Here is a 19,588-nt window from a genome sequence, read left to right on the forward strand (position 1 = left end):
GTTGTCTTGTTGCTCTGTTTATATACGCACTTCAGTCCTTTATCCTAAGATTTGTATTACATTTAAAGCAGGCTTGAAATGTTTTAACAGAGCGGAAGTTTCAAAATAGCAACACTGTTTATGAAAGTAAACAACTAAATAAAACGCACTCACTCTACCTGGGGGAAATATTTCACCATACACAAGTTGTTCTTCTTGCATTAATGTATTGTCGGTTTACGCCAAATCCATTTCATAGCTAAGTAAATCTGACATTAGCCCCTTTCAGTTTTTCAGGAAAGGTAATTATCATTTGAAAAAACGCTTTTTACTCATTTGTGATTTAATTACGCTGCTTCTGTCACGCCAAGGTATTGACATTTACAGTCAGCGATTTCAACTCTTCACTTTCCATAAAGGTATGTCGTCTTCCGATTTTTCTTCTGAAGTATTTTTTAAAAGAAAAAGTAAGCAAATTAAAATAAGGGAACGAAATTACAGAATAATCTTATCAACTTAAAGTTCATTTTGGATGAATTAACCATGATCAATATACCAGGACAAAATCATTGTTTTTGCTATTTCTCAAAACATTAATAGTTAAGTTAAGTTATTATTCAAAAGTTTAAATAAGAAATATCATAATTGTAACGAAAATCAAACTTTAAAATTTTAGAGATAGAAATACTGTATGAAACTACTATTGCAGATTCGAAGAGAGCCCAAGTTTGAGAGCCCAAAGCATTAAGAACTACACTTTTGCCTCACTTTCGAATTTTCTCAAAAATTGATTAAATTTGAATTACGTACGCTCTTACATCTTGCATATGGCGCTGGCCAAGAAAATATATCAAGAAATATTATTAAATAGTCTAAGGAGATGTTTTGTCACAAATGCTGTTACTGCTTTAAATTTCAATCCTTTTTCATGCATGAATTAAATTTTAAAACAATTCACTCCTATGATAGCAATGATTCCTTCCCGGACCTTTCTCACAATGAATTTAAATGCTGTACCATTTACTTTCGATAGTAACCAGTACTGAACCTGATAAATAGAAGTATAAATACTTTTGCCACACTGCCCAGAATACATTAAGAAGCATCCCAGTCTGTCCCTCTTCTTCGCAGCCTCATTTACATTATTGGCCAACACTGCACAGATTGTTCCACTGAACATACAAAGAACACGGCAAGTACATAAAAAAAACAGTCGAAAAACTCGATCTCATGCATATTTTGTTAAAATGGCGGTGCCCTCACAATTATTCCAGCTACAACTATGCCATATATTGATGCATTTACATCTTTGGGGTGGATTCCGAGTCGGAGGACGGAAGCGCAGGTCGGAGGCGGAGGTCGGTGACATCGGACGACGAGATCATAGCTGAAGTTGAATGTATGGGATTTCAACACATTGGACTACAGCCATAAATTGAACTTGAACTTGAACTAAATTAATTACATCATTTATTAATTAATTACATCATTTTAAAATAATTCATTGCATTTATTGAGCATGTAAGCTGCATGCTATGCTCAGATAAAAGGCAGAAAATAAGTGCAGACTGCTCAGACGAATGGGTCATTTTAAGTTTTACGACCAGACTGTAAATAAAAAAATTATGACATGAACAGTTTCATGCTCAGCGCAGAAATTCAGCATGTTTTTTTCATGGTTCAGCTCTGAAATGCTATGACAGATAACTCCGGGTTGGAATCATTTATTAACCTAGAAAAGCAGCACTGAATAATAGTATTTCCAGGTCTGCTTTTATACTTTGATCATTTTCTGACCACGTAACTTTTTTGATAAAAAGTTTCAATTCGGACAAAAAGTTGCAGCAAGTGCAAATCTAAAACACCTTTGGAGCAAATTGAAGACAATCTGCTCTAATCTATAAATATAAAGGGAAGAAAAAACAGTCAAATTCTGGTTGATTATTGACACGATAACTCATAATTTAGATTTAATTTTATAAGGGCTACATGTCAGACATTAGGCTCGCTAGCAGAGCAATATAGCACGCAATTTTTTACAGCTTGCCACTTTCAAAATATCATCACTGAATAAATTTAACTTAATAATTTTTTGTATAAACCAGTAGATAACCTTTTCTCGCGATACCTTTTGTTTAATTGAGAAAAAATTCGTTGTGAAAGTTTATGCTTGTTTATTGTGGAAATCAATATTTTGTCAGAACTACTTTAGAATTATGCAAGAATCCTCATGTAGTGTATATTATTGATGTTTGATAATGTCACTAGGGTTTTATTTTGATAATTTTCATACACATAAACACATGGCGATTAAATATGATTTTATTACAACGTTGTCTTGTTGCTCTGTTTATATACGCACTTCAGTCCTTTATCCTAAGATTTGTATTACATTTAAAGCAGGCTTGAAATGTTTTAACAGAGCGGAAGTTTCAAAATAGCAACACTGTTTATGAAAGTAAACAACTAAATTAAACGCACTCACTCTACCTGGGGGAATATTACACAAGTTGTTCTTCTTGCATTAATGTTTTGTCGGTTTACGCCAAATCCATTTCATAGCTAAGTAAATCTGACATTAGCCCCTTTCAGTTTTTTCAGGAAAGGTAATTATCATTTGAAAAAACGCTTTTTACTCATTTGTGATTTAATTACGCTGCTTCTTTCACGCCAAGGTACTGACATTTACAGTCAGCGATTTCAACTCTTCATTTTCCATAAAGGTATGTTGTCTTCTGATGTATTTGTTAAAGAAAAAAAGAAAAAGTAAGCAAAGTAAAATAAGGGAACGAAAATACAGAAGATTAGTCGGATCTAGTCTGTCCCCCCCCCCCCCAGCTTAGTGAGCATAAATTTTTTATGACCCCCAGGCGCACGTGCTATTTTCTTACTAAGTAACGTGCTATATAACAACATATAATTTGTAACTGGGAGTCATAAAAAACACTTGGGGGGTGAGGGGGGGGTGGCGAAACAGAATAGATCCGAATAGTCTTATCAACTTAAAGTTCATTTTGGATGAATTAACCATGATCAATATACCAGGACAAAATCATTGTTTTTGCTATTTCTCTTATTCAAAAGTTTAAATAAGAAAGATCACAATTGTAACAAAAATCAAACTTGAAAAATTTAGAGATAGAAATACGGTATGAAAGCACTTGCAGTTTCCAAGAGACCCCAAGTTTGAGAGCCCAAAGCATTAAGAACTAAACTTTTGCCTCACTTTCGATTTTTCTCAAAAATTGATCAAATTTGAATTATGTACGCTCTTACATCTTGCATATGGTGCTGGCCAAGAAAATATATCAAGAAAATTTATTAAATAGTCTAAGGGGATGTTTTGTCACAAATGCTTTACTGCTTTAAATTTCATTCTTTAAATTTAAATTTCATGCATGAATTAAATTTTAAAACAATTCACTCCTATGATAGCAATGATTCCTTCCCGGACCTTTCTCACAATGAATTTAAATGCTGTACCACTTACTTTCGATAGTAACCAGTACTGAACCAGATAAATAGAAGTATAAATACTTTTGCCACACTGCCCAGACTACATTAAGAAGCATCCCAGTCTGTCCCTCTTTTTCGCAGCCTCATTTACATTATTGGCCAACACTGCACAGATTGTTCCACTGTACATACAAAGAACACGGCAAGTACATAAAAAAAACAGTCGAAAAACTTGATCTCATGCATATTTTGTTAAAATGGCGGTGCCCTCACAATTATTCCAGCTACAACTATGCCATATATTGATGCATTTACATCTTTGGGGTGGATTCCGAGTCGGAGGACGGAAGCGCAGGTCGGAGGCGGAGGTCGGTGACATCGGACGACGAGATCATAGCTGAAGTTGAATGTATGGGATTTCAACACATTGGACTACAGCCATAAATTGAACTTGAACTTGAACTAAATTAATTACATCATTTATTAATTAATTACATCATTTTAAAATAATTCATTGCATTTATTGAGCATGTAAGCTGCTTGCTATGCTCAGATAAAAGGCAGAAAATAAGTGCAGACTGCTCAGACGAATGGGTCATTTTAAGTTTTACGACCAGACTGTAAATAAAAAAATTATGACATGAACAGTTTCATGCTCAGCGCAGAAATTCAGCATGTTTTTTTCATGGTTCAGCTCTGAAATGCTATGACAGATAACTCCGGGTTGGAATCATTTATTAACCTAGAAAAGCAGCACTGAATAATAGTATTTCCAGGTCTGCTTTTATACTTTGATCATTTTCTGACCACGTAACTTTTTTGATAAAAAGTTTCAATTCGGACAGAAAGTTGCAGCAAGTGCAAATCTAAAACACCTTTGGAGCAAATTGAAGACAATCTGCTCTAATCTATAAATATAAAGGGAAGAAAAAACAGTCAAATTCTGGTTGATTATTGACACGATAACTCATAATTTAGATTTAATTTTATAAGGGCTACATGTCAGACATTAGGCTCGCTAGCAGAGCAATATAGCACGCAATTTTTTACAGCTTGCCACTTTCAAAATATCATCACTGAATAAATTTAACTTAATAATTTTTTGTATAAACCAGTAGATAACCTTTTCTCGCGATACCTTTTGTTTAATTGAGAAAAAAACACATTTATTAGGCAGTGTCCAGCATTTTTTAAATTTTGCAAAGTTACGCTAAAGTTTAGCATCAAATTTTCCCACTCTTCAGCTTTACTTATGTTCCTAGATCGAACAAGTAATTTGGTAAATAATAGGGTGTTCTGAAATGTATATCAATAATAAAGTTTCAAAAAAAAACGGCTTAAAGAGACTTTAATTTCTTTAAATCATAACAACAGGAAACACAGTGGTTTTAAAGTGGATCAACTTGAATCCAATCACTCTTCCTTATATAATAAATCAAAAACAAATAATTCTGCATAAAGTAGATCTCTGGAAAACTGGATTATACATATATAGAAACGGTAAGGACATATCGTCCTCTTTTAGCTTCCATTTATTTAAAGTTTTTTCAGAGTCAGATTGTTATTCTTCTTAATTCGAACTAATTACATTTTCCAACATAAGCACTGCTTCAAAACCCTGTCCGTCGAAATGATTGCTTGTTTGATTGCGAAAAATGTTTCCTTGTTAATTTTAGGTGCATCTTTCCGAAAGTGGGCTCCCTACAATGTATAGAAGACAAAACAATCATTTATGGAAATATTTCCTGCCGTTTAATAAGTTTAGCAAACCTAATAGGACAAGCCTTTAGGACAAACAAATAAATTGTAAATATATATTTCCCGATATCTCTTTTCTTTTTCTTAGATTTTCTCCTTGTTCAATTTCAAATCAAAATTTTGTTTGGACAACTCACTTGTCAATTTTCTTTTTTGGGTAGTCAAAATAAATTGTTCCCGAGAAGACTTTTTGGCTTGAAATTGTTAGAAATTCCGCAATAGCAAAATTTTTATGAATACATACCATTTGAAGTAGATCAGATCCTATCCATTTTGATTTTCGGATAAAATTTTGAAACAAAGATGCAGAAAATAAGCCATATTGTTTTTTGGGTTTCAAAATTAAATTTATTGTCATAGCAAAAGTTCGTTTATTTTATCGATATAGAGTTCGAGAGCGGTTTCAGTATAACATGATAACTTTGTTTCTAATGAATGTTAATAACTAATTCAAAATAAAACTTAAAAAAAATTATATACGAAAAATTTTATAGCTTACAAGAAACTAGAAAAATTTAAATCTGTGCAAAAATGGAATAGCTTATTTTTAGGTCTAACTCTAAAGCTAATTTTTGTTGGGACACATTTTAACATATCCAAATGGGTTTTTTGTTCAGTCAATTTTGGCCTATCGATATAACTATTGTAGAGTGTTGTGAGTGGTGTCTTTAGTAATTCGAATTCCGTACAGATAAGAATAAGGACCAAAAATTTTTTTGAGTTCGTTTTTTCCGCGGAGTTATCGAGGTGTGACTAATTTTCGTAGTCTTTGTTCACATTTTCCCTATTTTGCTGACAAAATATTAAAATTGTTAACGATAGTGTTTTTGCTTTTAATTCTGAAGGTATAAGAGTGTTGTTGAACTGTTTGATGTAACTTTTTGGCTAAAATTTTTCTAGATTTTTGAAATTTTCAGCTTTTTTCTCATCAAAACAGTGCACGAAATAAGCTTTCTTGGTCCACATTTTTCAAAAAATTCAGGCTCTCTTCAATAAAGACACAAAATAGGCTTCTTTGGTCCACTTCATTCGAAGTTGCAGGATTATCACAATTAAAGTTTGCCGATCTTCGTTGAGTTCAAAGAAAGCTAATTTTACTTGTGTTTCTTTTGAGTGTTTTTGCAGTAAAAGTTTGCCGTTCTTTTGCTAATATAACTCCAAAAAATTCCAAAAGAGCGAATTTATTTTTCATATTATTACTTTGTCAATTTATCTATTGTTATAAAATTCGGATTAATCAATGGACGTATAGAGAGTCTAGTTTTGTTCCAATCATTGATTTCTACACTCTAAAAAAATCCGATTGTAATCTGTCGCTGTGCTTTTGAAAAACTTTTCCCTTCCCACCTTCTTTAAATCACAGAACAGAACAGTGCAAATCAATAATTACTAAAAGCGAGTAAAATTGGCTTCCCAAGTGGTTTCGAGGAAATCTATCTACTTTTTTAAGTCGAATCTTTCTTTTCGTTTTGACTTTTAAAAGTACTTGTTTTCAAAATAAACAATGAATTACTGATTTGTCGTTTTTTTCCCATTGATCATCTTCTCGCTTAGGGACAGCAAACACTGTTCCCATCTTGTTGCTAAAGGATAAAAATGTAGCATGATTTCAAATTTTACGATTTTAGTAATAATTTATTGGTTTTGATACTACGAGTTTAACAAAATTTGGACATTTTCACATCTATTTCATGTCTTGCCACGATTTTGACAGGAGGGTTGTCACATTATTGGTGTTTAAAATGAATGCAAAAATGAAATTGAATTTTTTTCACTGAACGGAATATGGTTTTAACGGCTTCAACTCCGCCTTCTAGCAAAATTTCTTGGAAATTTTTACTTTTGATTTTATTTGTTGTTCTCATTGCAGTGGTTTGACAAAATCTGGATAATTGCACGTCTTAGTGGCCTCGTATGAATGAGTTATTGATTTCAGTTGATAGCTGAAACTTTTCAATAATTTGATTAATTTGAAGTAAGATATTTTGACAAACTTAGACCTATTTTTCAATTCGCTATTCATTTTTTCTACTTGTCAGCTAGTAATATCAATTATAGTTCGCATAGCGCATAGTTGGCGCAGAAATTTGTTTGTTGTCTGTTTTTATTGTTCTTTTTTATTCGTATGAAATTTTCTGAAAAGAAACACATCTCAATGGTTCTCTTTGAGGCAATTAACGAACATATTTAATGATTTCAGTTGATAGTCAAATTTTTTATGACTTTGAAACTAATTGTTTTAGAAAACTATTTTTTTTTGTTTTTTCACTTTTTTCTTTTGTCCTGATCCTTTTTTCCTGATCCTTTTTTTCAGAGCTCACTTATCACAATATTTTCTTTCAATGATTGCGCATGGGATGATATCTTATTTTTTACTTGAAAGATTATAGTTTTTACGGCTTTAACACCGTTTTCTCGAAAACATATGCGAAATTTTGTTATTCGTTCATATCTGCTGACTTTTTTTAGATAACGTCAGGTCTCAGTGTCTTCACGTGGAATTATGAATAAACGTAGATAGAGAGTTTATTGACATCTTATGGTTTTCATTATTTGAACTGTTTTAACAGCGTTGAAATATGTTACTTAACTGTTTTTAAAAAAATACAAACGTACTTATTAATTTTGCTCTTCTTTGTCTACTTGATACCTATTCTGAATATTCAGAGGTCTTATATCCCAAAGTTATTGTCCCAAAAATATCGCAATTGCTTATTTTCGTTTTTTACGGAGTAGATTTTGATTTTAACGGCTTCGACGCATTTTCTCGCGAATTTCGTATGGATTTATGTGTTTTTTTTTCTGATTTTGTCTTTTGTTTTTGTTGACGTACAACGCGTTTATGTTAATGGCGTTACTCGATCTCAATCTGTTCATACGGAGGTACGAATGAACATGAAGCTATTAGATTTCTGTTGATGTCTAATGGTTTTCGTTGTTTGACATAATTTGTTTTCAGAAACAATAAACGTTTTTTAAAACTCCGTTTTTGTTCTTCTTCGTCTTCTGATTATCGAGTCTCATTAAGGACTGGTCCCATGTTTTGTCTAGTGAAGTACACACTTTTGTCTTAAATGTAGGTTTTTGGTGCTATTTTGATTTTGTTTCTAAGGATTTTTATTGAGTTCAAAAAATTGAGTTCTGAATGTAAATAACGTTTGTTTATGTTGTTTGTCTTCTCTCGTAGTTATAATAATGGCAAATTTGGTCGACCCTAAAAAGTGACTTTTTATTTTACTAACTGATTTGAGTTGCAAGCATTTTTTTTTCATACACCATTTAATTTTTAACAATATTTGATTTTTTTATTAATGGTATTTGTGTTTTTAATGGTATCAAGTTTGTATCTCATTGGAACGCACTTTATCAAAAATGAAAGGCACTTTTTCAAATTTTAGAGGGTTTGTTTGCAGTTGCTGATGACAGTGTTTTGGATATCATAAACTCTTTGAAGGCGAAACATTTATCTAAAATTGTTCTGGCTACCTCCAATTTTTTACAGAACCATCCTTCAATTGACTTCATTACGGTTAAAGTATTAGTTTGGAAACAAGATAGTTCGTCAACCTATCATGTCAGTTCCCCTCAAAACCAGTTGTCATATTTGTTCACCAAAACCTGTAGTTTTTACAACTATTGGTTTAATGTGCTAATAAAATTGTGATACGCAAGAGCTCTGCAGCGAGCCACCTTGCTCATTTGAAATCGCTCATTTATTTGCTGATTTGGAAATCAGAATTCTCTTTTTTTTTAACACACGTCAATGATTCTCCCTTCAGATGCAATCTGTCAATAATTTTTATACAATTTTTGCACCAATACTTTTGAAGCTGCTGCATCATTAAAATTTAATGGGCCTGCTTACGTTAAAGTAACCAAACAGAAAACTGAGTTTATACTGCTGTATTTTATCTTGGAGTTACATTTGGGGTTTGTCAAACTATTTATTTTTAATATTATTCTGTCAACTAATTTCTTAACTGGTGGTCTCTAATTAATCTACTGGAGACAGCTTCTCTAAATATTATTGAAGTATTAATATTTTCTGTCGACCAGACTGAGATTTCTCCAGATTCATCAAATCTTCGTTCACGTGATTACAACATTGTATGAGAAATCCCGGAAAATATGTTTATATCTGATAAATTATTGATTTATTGCGCGTTTCTGTAACACTTATAAGCACTTTATAAAAAGAAATCTATGATGCAGATGCTGATAGCTGCTTTCTTTCATTTAAAAAATTGATATGATGTGGGCGTTGCTCTTAATGCTCATTATCAGTATCAAATTTTCTACCACCAACCTCTCCGCCCCCTCTCACCCTAGTTATCAATAATTCATTTTAATCTTATTCACCTGGCCTTTACGTTCTTTTTCATTCTAGCGAACTTTTAATCTATCTCAATGTGTGCTAAATAGGTTAAGAAGGTTCACGCCTGTCAGCGGACAGGTCGTTTCTGTCTGTTATAGACCCGCTTCATGGATCAAATTAATCAAATTTGAATCTTCTCTGGGCTTTAAGGGGGGGGGGGGTCAGGGGTTCAGGGCAAAGAAATCCGTCTGGTCTGGAAACACTCGCGATTTGATTCAAATCTGTTTTTATTAAAAGTAGTGAAGACTGAAATAAGTCTTGCAATCTTGGATATTACTAGAAAATTACTGGCACTCTTTTTAGTAAATGCCAACTGGTTCAGACGTAAAGTGGCACAAAGTTTTATTAGTTTTCAAAGTCTAATAACGGCTTTCATGAAGTACCTGCAGTCAAAGCAAGGAGATTACGCAATATTGATAGACAGTATCTGCTAACAGGCAGATCATGATTTGTTTAGTGTTTTTGTATGCTGCTAAAGGTTGAAACAGGAAGGCCCTGTAACCACATGTTTTCGTGCAAAATGTTCCGATCCCTTCGCATTAACAAAAAATCCGCAGTAGCATTAACTTCGCATTAACAAAGACACTAAATAGAAAAAAAATAATTTTTCGAAATACTGAAAAGATTACTTTTCAAAATGTATTCTATAATTGAATTGAAACCTGGAAAAGTCTGACCAGCAGCTTCAAAAAAAATTAAGCTGGATAGTATATTCTGTTGTACGAGTCAAAAGATCAAGGAAAATTTTTTTATTAGTTTCAGATGTAATTTTTGAGGAGCCAGAATATTATGAACAAAGATACACCCCATTTTACAGGCTTACGATAGTAGACAAAAATCATAACACTATACGCATTTCATAATATAGTATACATGTCACCTATGAACTTGAATTGGAGCCTGGCAAATTTTAAAGTTTTTGAACGATTCAGATGACAAAAACAAAAAGTTAACTCTTGACAATTAAGTGAAATAAAGTATTAAAAACTAAGAATGTTTTAAAGTTTTTTATTTGTGAACATTATTAAATTCATATGTTCTAAGCATTCATCAATTCTAAGCTAATTTGACTTTTAGTAACTTCTTTGTTCTATGTTCCTCAAAGCGCCAAATATTTTCAAGCTGTCTAACATTTATCTCGACATGTTAACATATATACCAAAGCATGAAATTATTCAAAATCTGGGTAAAACTCAAACAGGCAAAACTAATATTGAGAATGAACTCAGAAGAATAATCCATACCAAACGTATTTAAAACATTCCATTAACAAATCAAACACTAAGAACTTTTATTTACTGATTAGGAAGAGATTCGTAAAAGGAATTAGCAACAAGATGTTAACTTAGCTTTCTCTTATTACACAGTTACAGTTAACGATTGCCTCCATTAACCAAGGCAAAGCTGACAAGCCAAAGGTATGTAACATCAATCAATTAATAAAAATAACTCAGAAAAATTTAAAGAAAACGTATAGCTTTGGGTTATTACAAACGAAGGTAAATTTTAAAATTATTAAGTTTTTTGTTACTATCGGTCAAACCATGAAGAATTGTATCTATAACATATATTTAAAGTTTGAATTCAAGAACTTCATAATTATTGCAATTAACAACAGAACACTTGCTAAGGAAAAAGGAAAAGTGACAGAGAAGTGAAACGATAGAAACTCCTGCAACGGTCTCCAATGAAAAAAATAAATTAGTATAAGCAAAATCAACTCAGATGACAGTCAAGTTAATAAATGGTCTTTTATAAATTTGCGCAATTACTCCGCGTTAACAATCTGATAAGACTTCAATAAATTAGACAATAATATATATGAACATACGTCTTTCGACAAAGAAATATCATCATTAGACCCTGTCAAAATGAGTCTTAGGTAGCTTAAAATTGTTTTCACGCTTTGAAGAGCATAGAGAATTAATAACACCAAAAAGTAACCTTAAAAATAATGTAGGAAGGCAAAAAATTGGGTATGTGGGGACGTGGATCGGGGGGGGGGTTTACGTGCGTGCTGTCTGTAGATTGAATAGGGAGAAGAAACCGTTATGGAAAAAAACCCTCTCATAACGACCCTTTGAGTGTTACCAGCAGTGTAATTTTTATGTAATAGTAGCTATGCTACTGTTAAAGTCCAGTGTTCGAAAACAGAACTCAACGTTCTGAAACAGCAGTCAATGTTCGAAAACAAAAGGTAAAAGTTCAAGTCATGAACAAATTTGAGTCAGCTAACAAAACATAGTCGGTAGAATACTGAAAATGACTCGAGAATTGTGCAATATATTTCACAACATAGCCTCATCTAAAATAAGAAATATCAAAGAAAAGAATTAGCAAAAAAATTAGTAGCCTAATGAAACGGTACACGTGATTTTAAAAAATGGAGGACATATCATTTTTCCGGAGTGTGGGTAGGCGGGGGGCGGGGGTAGTTGAAGAGGTTGAGGGTTAGGTGTTGAGGTGGCGGTTCAGCTAGAAGAGGGGTAGTTTTTGTCGGGGGGAGGTGCGATTGGTGGTGGAGGTAAGTGGGGGGTAGGTGCGTGGTGTCCGTAGTTTGAATAGGGAGAAGAGCTGGTAATGGGAAGAAAACTTCTCATAATAACCTTTTCACCTTGAATGTTACCAGCAATTCTCAGTATCGGTGTATTAGTACCTGCACTTCTTTTAAAGTGCAAAGTTTGAGAACAGAAGTCAACGTTCAAAAACGGAAATCAGTTTTCGAAAACAAAATACAATCAGATGCTCAAAAAATTTGGAATTTTTCTTGTTGTTCACAGTTTGCTAGCCCCTATTCTACTGCTTTGGGAGCATCGTTTACAGTTTATTTGGACTTTATGGCAGATGCAGAGGCACCTTTTCTGGACAATTTGAATCCCCATTCCCCCGCCTGCTCTCCTGCCCCGTCTTTTCCTTTAAATTTCAGCACAGTTAAATATGGAACCCTGGAACTAAGACTACACTCTCCCTACACTAATCGAAACCTTAAAACCTCACGCAAAGAACTAAAAAGTCAAGGAGTTTTATTGACCAGAAAAAAACAAGCTCTATGAGAAAAATAAGGTCGAGATTAATAATTAATCGGTCAGTTTATTGAAGGAAGCTCTCTATCAAGCGCGTACTTTTTCTTTACCGATGCATTGGTTGTTTGTGTGTCATAATACTTACGCTACTGTTAAAGTCAGAAACGGAAGTCAGCGTTTTAAAACGGAAATCAAATGTCAAAAGTTCAAGTCATGAACAAACCTGCGTCGGCTAAAACACTGTTTAATCTCAATAATTCTCTTCGAGTTGTAAAAAACTGTAAAATCTCAACACTCCTCTTTGACTCGTAAAAACATTGGAGTACATAACTACCAACACAATATGCAAACATCTTTGTTGACCAGAAAATGTTGACACTTGTGCACCTGTTTAATTATTTACCCCGAAACTCGTGTCTTCGTGATTTTGTCTGCCATAAACAGTTGCAATTATAGAGCTAAAGTCAAAGGCAAAATTATAAAGTGCAAACGGGTCAAATTTATTTTAAAACTCTATTAGCTTAATCGGCTATCGAAAACTTCTTTTAAGAACAAATGGTTGTAAAAGCATTTTATTTGCATGCTAAAGAAGAAAAAAAGTCTATCTAGAGCAATCCAAAGGTTTTCAAAAGGTCAACAAGGACAACAAGTTAGTTTTTAAACTTAAAAAAATCAAAACATGGACTGAAGCAAGCAGCCTAAAATTGGGATCAGCAGCTTTCAACTTTTCTAATTCTGCAGGGTTTCGAGAGACGTAACCACGATTACCGTCTTTTCCTAAAAAACAAAGAAGTTGAAAAATTGTTTTCTCTAACCTGGATTGAAGACTTAGTCATAGCAGGAAATAGTCAAACAGAAAACACCAAATGGAAAAGTTCCCTAGAGCCATAATTTAAACTGGATGATAGAGGACATCTTGAATGGCCTCTTGGAATGCGGATTTTGAAAACACAAAAAGGAATAACTTTAGATCAAGAAAAGTACACTTAAAACAGTTTAGAACAGTTCAAATTGCAAGACTGCAAACCAAGCAAAAGACAAACAGAAAATTACCTGAAAATTGATGTAGCTGACGAAGATTCAGTAAGAGTAGATTCACTTGAGCTTTGAGGTCTAGTAGCTTCATTAACTAACTTAGCTAAGAAAACTAGACCAGATATCACGTGGATCACAAATGACCTATCACGCTTCATGAATTACCAACTGTTGAGCTTTTCAATGCTGGCAAGCGGGCGTTGAGATACCTACAACAAATTAAATCTCGGAGACTCTTTCACATCAACTAGCAACAGCACTCTAGTTGGCGAAACAGATGCAGACTGGAGTGGCGACGTGAATGATAGATGATCGGCGAGAGGATACTGGTTCAAGCTGGGAGACAGTGGGGGATCTGTCAGTTGGCAAGTGAAGAAACAACCAACAGTGTTTTTCTCATCTTTCGAAGCAGAATGCCATGGTTTAGCTGCCACGGTTCAAGAAACCATCTTGCGTGGTCTTGTCAGAGAACAGTTTAAATGGCAGCAGATCTTCTCACAAAATCTTTGTTACAGCAGAAAAAAGAGCAATATCGAGAACAACTATGGGCGAGTCCAGATTCTTGCTTAGAGGCAACAATCTGAGTGGGGGTATTGAATCACAGAAAAGAAACTAAAAATGTCTTAGAGCTTAAAAACTTATTTTATATCAATAAACTCAGAAAGAAAAAAAATGTACCCAATTTATAACGCCAACTGCAGCTGACAATTAGGAAGATGAATGCGAATTAATTTAGAACTGTATGTTTGTCAAATATTGATATTTATATACTAATTGTGAATGGTAAAAACAACTTTGTGAAGGATCTCAGTTGAAGTAATTTTTTTGCATGTAAATATGAAATGACACGCCTCGAAATCGCCTGATTTTTGATACGTTGACCTTTTACCAAATGTAAACTGTAAATTTTATATTTGCGTTTCAGATTATATATACGACTGAATTTTGTTAAAATCTTTTCTCTTCTCTTCTCTTTTGAGTCTCCTAAATTTATTTTATTTTATTCTCCCTAATATCTTTTGATCTTAAACAGCTTCAATCTCAAATTCGTCTTGCCTCATCGGGTTTGTTGCGCTACCGTGTACTTAATTCTGCTAACGTATAGAGCTACAGCGAAGTTTTGCTTTTAAATATGTTCACAAAAGAAGTTCAGGTAAAAACTTAATGAAAGTTTTAGCTTAAAACTTTTTTTGGAAGCATGGGGTGTGGGTAAGACTAAAGCAGACAAATATTGGTGGAAGTTCCCCGAAATCCAAAAATTTCATCATTTTTTGTCTGCTTTAATCATATCGGCTAGAGTCTAACAGGCGTCACTTCAAATTAACGTCTGATAATTAAAACACGTGGACCTAGTAAGTGTAGTGTATCGCATAGATTTTCTCTCCAATTTGACCCAACTAAACATCCTAAATCTGCCCGGATTATCCTTCCTAATTTCCCTCATGTGCCACCCGGGATTAATGATTAGTCTTTTCCACAAAGGCCTCTGCCGCTAATCAGGAAGAAAAATTTTCCTTCTTTTCGGGTGACGTACAGCTAAATAAAGCGCCTTTATTGTCAACTTTATAACCACATTGTGTTATGTGTTATTTGTTTTGCCAGATGTTCACAAAAAATTGGATTTTTTTTTGTGTTGTTCACTACTCACTAGTCCTGATATTACAGCTTTGGGAGCATAGTTTACAGTTTACTTGGACTTTAAGCCAGAGGCAACACTTTTTTGGACAAAATGACCCCCTCTTCCCCCACTTTCCCGCCCGTTCGCCGGTCGCTTCCGTTCCCATTTTAGCACAGTAAAACATGAAACACTGGAACTAAGACTACACTCCCCTACGCCATTCGAAATGTAAAAAGGTCACGCAAAGAACTATTAAGTCAAGAAGCTGTATTGGCCAGAAAGTTACAAGATCTATGAACATCCTAAAGTTGAGATCAAGCATTAATCAGTCTTTTTATTGAGGGAAACTCTCAATCAAGCACGTACTTTTACTTTGCGGAAGATTTTGTCACTTTACAAAAAATTTCGGTCAACGACTGTGATTTTTTATCGTCATAATCATCATCGGCTACTTTATACACTTCTCCTTGTACCCAGAAATGTTATGTACAATTTTTTTGCTTACTAATCTCTAAGTTTGCTTTAAAGTTGTCATTAATCAGAACCTATGTTGCAGGGAAGTGTTACATTATGAGACTGCACCCTTTTTTGCAGATGTTCAACTATAGTCTCACCCCTCCTCCTCCCGTCCCGCGGCCTCCTCTCTGCTATTCACTATTCAAAGCGAGTTGCGACCCATAATCAACAATAATTAACGCCCATGTCTGGTTGCGCATATTATCAAATAACATTCGTTGCATAGGAGGTCGTTTTAACTAACAATGGCGGGATCTGGCACACCAAAAAGTCGCACAATAGTCTGGGCGAAATGGGTTAACCTTTTGTCATAAGTCGCACAAAAATCTGCTTCGTTTTCGGGCTGCTAAATTTGATCAAAAGGCTTTGAAAATGCAGATAAATAAGTAGTCGCCAGAAACTTTTTATATCTCGGTTTAGAATGATGGCTTAACCAATTATTCTAAAATGAAAGGTAGATAATCAACCAAAATGGAGCTCCATTGAAAACAAATTAGCAGTGATTGATGTTACAAAGATGGAAACGTAAAATAAGATATTGCTTTATCTGAGATATCCAACATTTTCCCGAAGATAGGTAATTTTTTCTTCTATTACAAACGACATCTGGGTTAGTTTGAATGTACAACAATAGTAAATGAAAAATGTGGATATTTGAAACATAGAAAATCTATTTTTTTTTGTTTTGGTTCTCAAAGCATTATTTTTTTTACAGTTTATCAGAAAAAAATTCAAAAAATTGCTTGAAATCAGTTGGCTTTTAGCTATGGCAACGCAAAATAAAAAATATTTGGCACTATATTAAACAAGGCGGCTCGGTAATGTGCGTTCGCACATTAAGTTCCGACCCCACTCATCTACATTTTTCACTTAATTGTCTACCAAATGAGGAAGAGATAACAGAATTAACATATCGTTCAACAAACTACTAAAAGAAAAAAACAATCTACTCCAGAGGGCCTATGAGAACTGTGGCTACAATAACAGAATATCAGAAAAGACGGCAATAAAAATCAAATAGTTACAAATATTAATTACGACCAAACTTCCTTGTCCATTTTCTTGAAAACCACTAATAACCAAATCAAAATGGCATCAGATAAAATTTATACTAAGAGGATTAACCGGTACTTTTTTGGAACAAAATATGGGACTTTTCCTCAATGCGACTTGGCAACAAGTTGACTAGAAATGAGAAAAAGGGGCAAAGTTTATTAAAACATTGTTTTTTTTTAAAAAAAAAGAATTAAATTCGAACATTACGCATTAAATGAAATCATTGAGAGAGTCTTTTAAACCTAAATAGAGATCGACTGAGGCCATTCATCATCCAGGAAATGTCATGCGACTACAAAACAACGACAAATATAGGCAAAAACGAAAAATTTGCACAAAAAAATTTGCACGAAAACGATGTCCCACCAATCAATTAAATATTAAGTTGATCACTAAACACAATAAAATTCTTCGTTTGTATTTTTTGCAGGAGACAACAATTGTAAATCAAATGACGCCCATTATTGTGATACTGTGAAAAGAAAACAAAAACCTACAAAATGGGGCTAATATACAAAAATCACGAAAATTGGTTTTATTAAAACTGGTTGTTCCAAGAAGAAAGACCATAAGCAGAAAAAAACCTTAATGAAGAGCACACTTTATTTCTATAGATAAATGATGTGAACTGTATGTAGAGATGCTTAGCTACAATTTAACAGAAATAAAATTGGCCGATCTCAAAAATCTATCACTTTTTTTTATTAAAAACAAACATTTTCAAAACTTATAGCCAACAAAAAGCTTTCGACTAAAAGAGTAGACAGCTTGTCTTGCAACTACTTGGAAAACTAATTGCGACTGTTATTAATGAGACTTAATAACAAGGCTATAAAATAATATTAAATACAAGCTGAACTAATAAGTTTCACAAAAAACTTTACGAAACCACAGTTTTGAAGCCATTAAATTTATAAGATATTAACCGCGAGAATATAACATCTTCATTTGCGTCTCCTTTGATCATCATAACGTCTTTATCTAAAAGGACTATCACAAAATGACAACAAAAAAACCACAAAGCTGAAAAGTAACTAAACTTCACAAAATTCTGCTGAAACAAATTGTCTAAGCCCTGAAGACATCATTTAAAACGTTTAAACAACAGAAAAATTAATGTTTGATAAAAACAAAACATTAAAAAGAGCTCTCAACAATGAGGCTAATTTACGAAAATTATACAATATAGTAAAATACGAAGAAAAAAACGCAAACCAGAACAAAAAGTGATAAGTTGAAGAACACTATTACTCTTTTTTTTTTAGAAATTTAATTCGAAAGTCAAAATAACCATTAGCTATCTACCGATATCAAATATTAAATTCATTTGTTTATCTATATTTGGCCATTGAGAACTTTAATTACACAATATTTGGCATATAACAACAAAAATTAACAACAAATAAAGGGCAAAAACAAAAAACTCTACCAATTTCTGCAAGAGCACGGTGTCGCAGCCCTTCAAACCATATGTTATGAAAACCAAAAATATGTTCAGTTTCAAATGTTGTATAGGGTTTTTTAGTTAGATTATTAAATAATGTGACAATTTACAAAAGAAACAAAGACAACACCAAAAATGGGCAGTCATGCACAAAAATCAGAAAATTCTGAATGAAAACTCCTAAAACCAAAAGCCAGAAAAACCTTCTGTTAAAACAATCGACCACAAAATTAGTTTTTTTTCTATAAGGAGGAAAGGGTGGCCTATACTTCCTGATAATAAGCGAAATGTTGACTAAAATAATACAAAAAAATGACAAGTTCAAAAAGTCACAGAAATTTCCTCAAAAAACAAATACTTTCAATAACATAAGAGACATTAGGTAACAACCGATTGAATAGAAAAGGTTCACCTGCACCTCTTGAGGAAGAAATATAGATCCTTCAGTGGTTAAACTTAAAAGTTACACTGCCAAAATAATAAAAATTGAAGGCAAAAGACAAGAATTCAGTTGAATTTTACTAAAACTCTTCCTCAAAGCCATAAAAACCCTTTGGTTCTCCGAAAACAAACTGTATTTACATTCAGCCTCACATTTACGTAATTTGTAGATTTCATTAACGGGGCCGTGAATGCAAAATATTGTCAGTAATTAACATTAAAAACAAAAGCAAAATATTTTGAAAAAAAAAGGCAGCATCAAAATAAAAAAAAAAATCTCTGATTCTGAGAATCCATGATATTATCGCACCTCTCCATGATTTTGTCGCACCCCCAGCAAACCGACCAAGTGTTCCAAGTGTTTGCGAATTAGACCAATTGTTGAATGGAGTTCTTCAAATATTAAAAAAAACAACTATGCATTTTGTATAATTATGGATTTAAATCTGCGAAAAACGGCAAAGTTTTAATTCCAGAAGACTGTCATATGTAGCCTAATTGCAACTAGCGCTCTTTGTGAGATTAGGGAGTCTGTGTTAAGGTTTCTAGGTCACTAAACCTGGCAAACAAAGTGGACCAAAAAAGCATATTTTGTGCCATTTTGATGAAAAAAGTTTGAATTTTGAAAATATCAAAAATTTTAGCCAAAAAGAACTCTAATCAAACAATTCAGCAACGCTCTTCTATCTCTAACGGTAACAACAACAATCTGTCGCTCAAATTTTAACTTATTTTGAATTATATTAGCGAAATTGTGCAAAATTTTAGCAAAAATGACTGAAAATGTGAACAAAAACAGTCCCTGTAAAAAACAAAAATTGAAAAAAAAAAATTTTAATTCCTTATTCTACGCTGGACGGGCTTTTTAATGATACCACTCATAATTC

At 33.2% G+C, this 19,588-nt stretch overlaps 1 protein-coding gene across 2 annotated transcripts in view; it reads left to right on the forward strand.

The window, feature by feature from the left end:
- LOC142336387 (uncharacterized) overlaps window positions 1-19,588 on the forward strand; it is a 72,086-nt gene continuing 52,498 nt past the window's right edge. The window contains exon 1 of one of the 2 annotated variants that reach the window (XM_075385180.1): window positions 1-398. The gene's annotated coding sequence lies outside the window, so the exon portion shown is untranslated. Of the gene's footprint in view, window positions 399-10,784; window positions 10,987-19,588 lie in introns of those variants that run through there. The other variant, XM_075385182.1, reaches the window with a different exon arrangement.

This window comes from Convolutriloba macropyga, chromosome 3 (genome assembly GCF_964194025.1).
Source record: "Convolutriloba macropyga chromosome 3, txConMacr16.3, whole genome shotgun sequence".
NCBI classification, from domain to species: Eukaryota; Metazoa; Xenacoelomorpha; order Acoela; family Convolutidae; genus Convolutriloba; species Convolutriloba macropyga.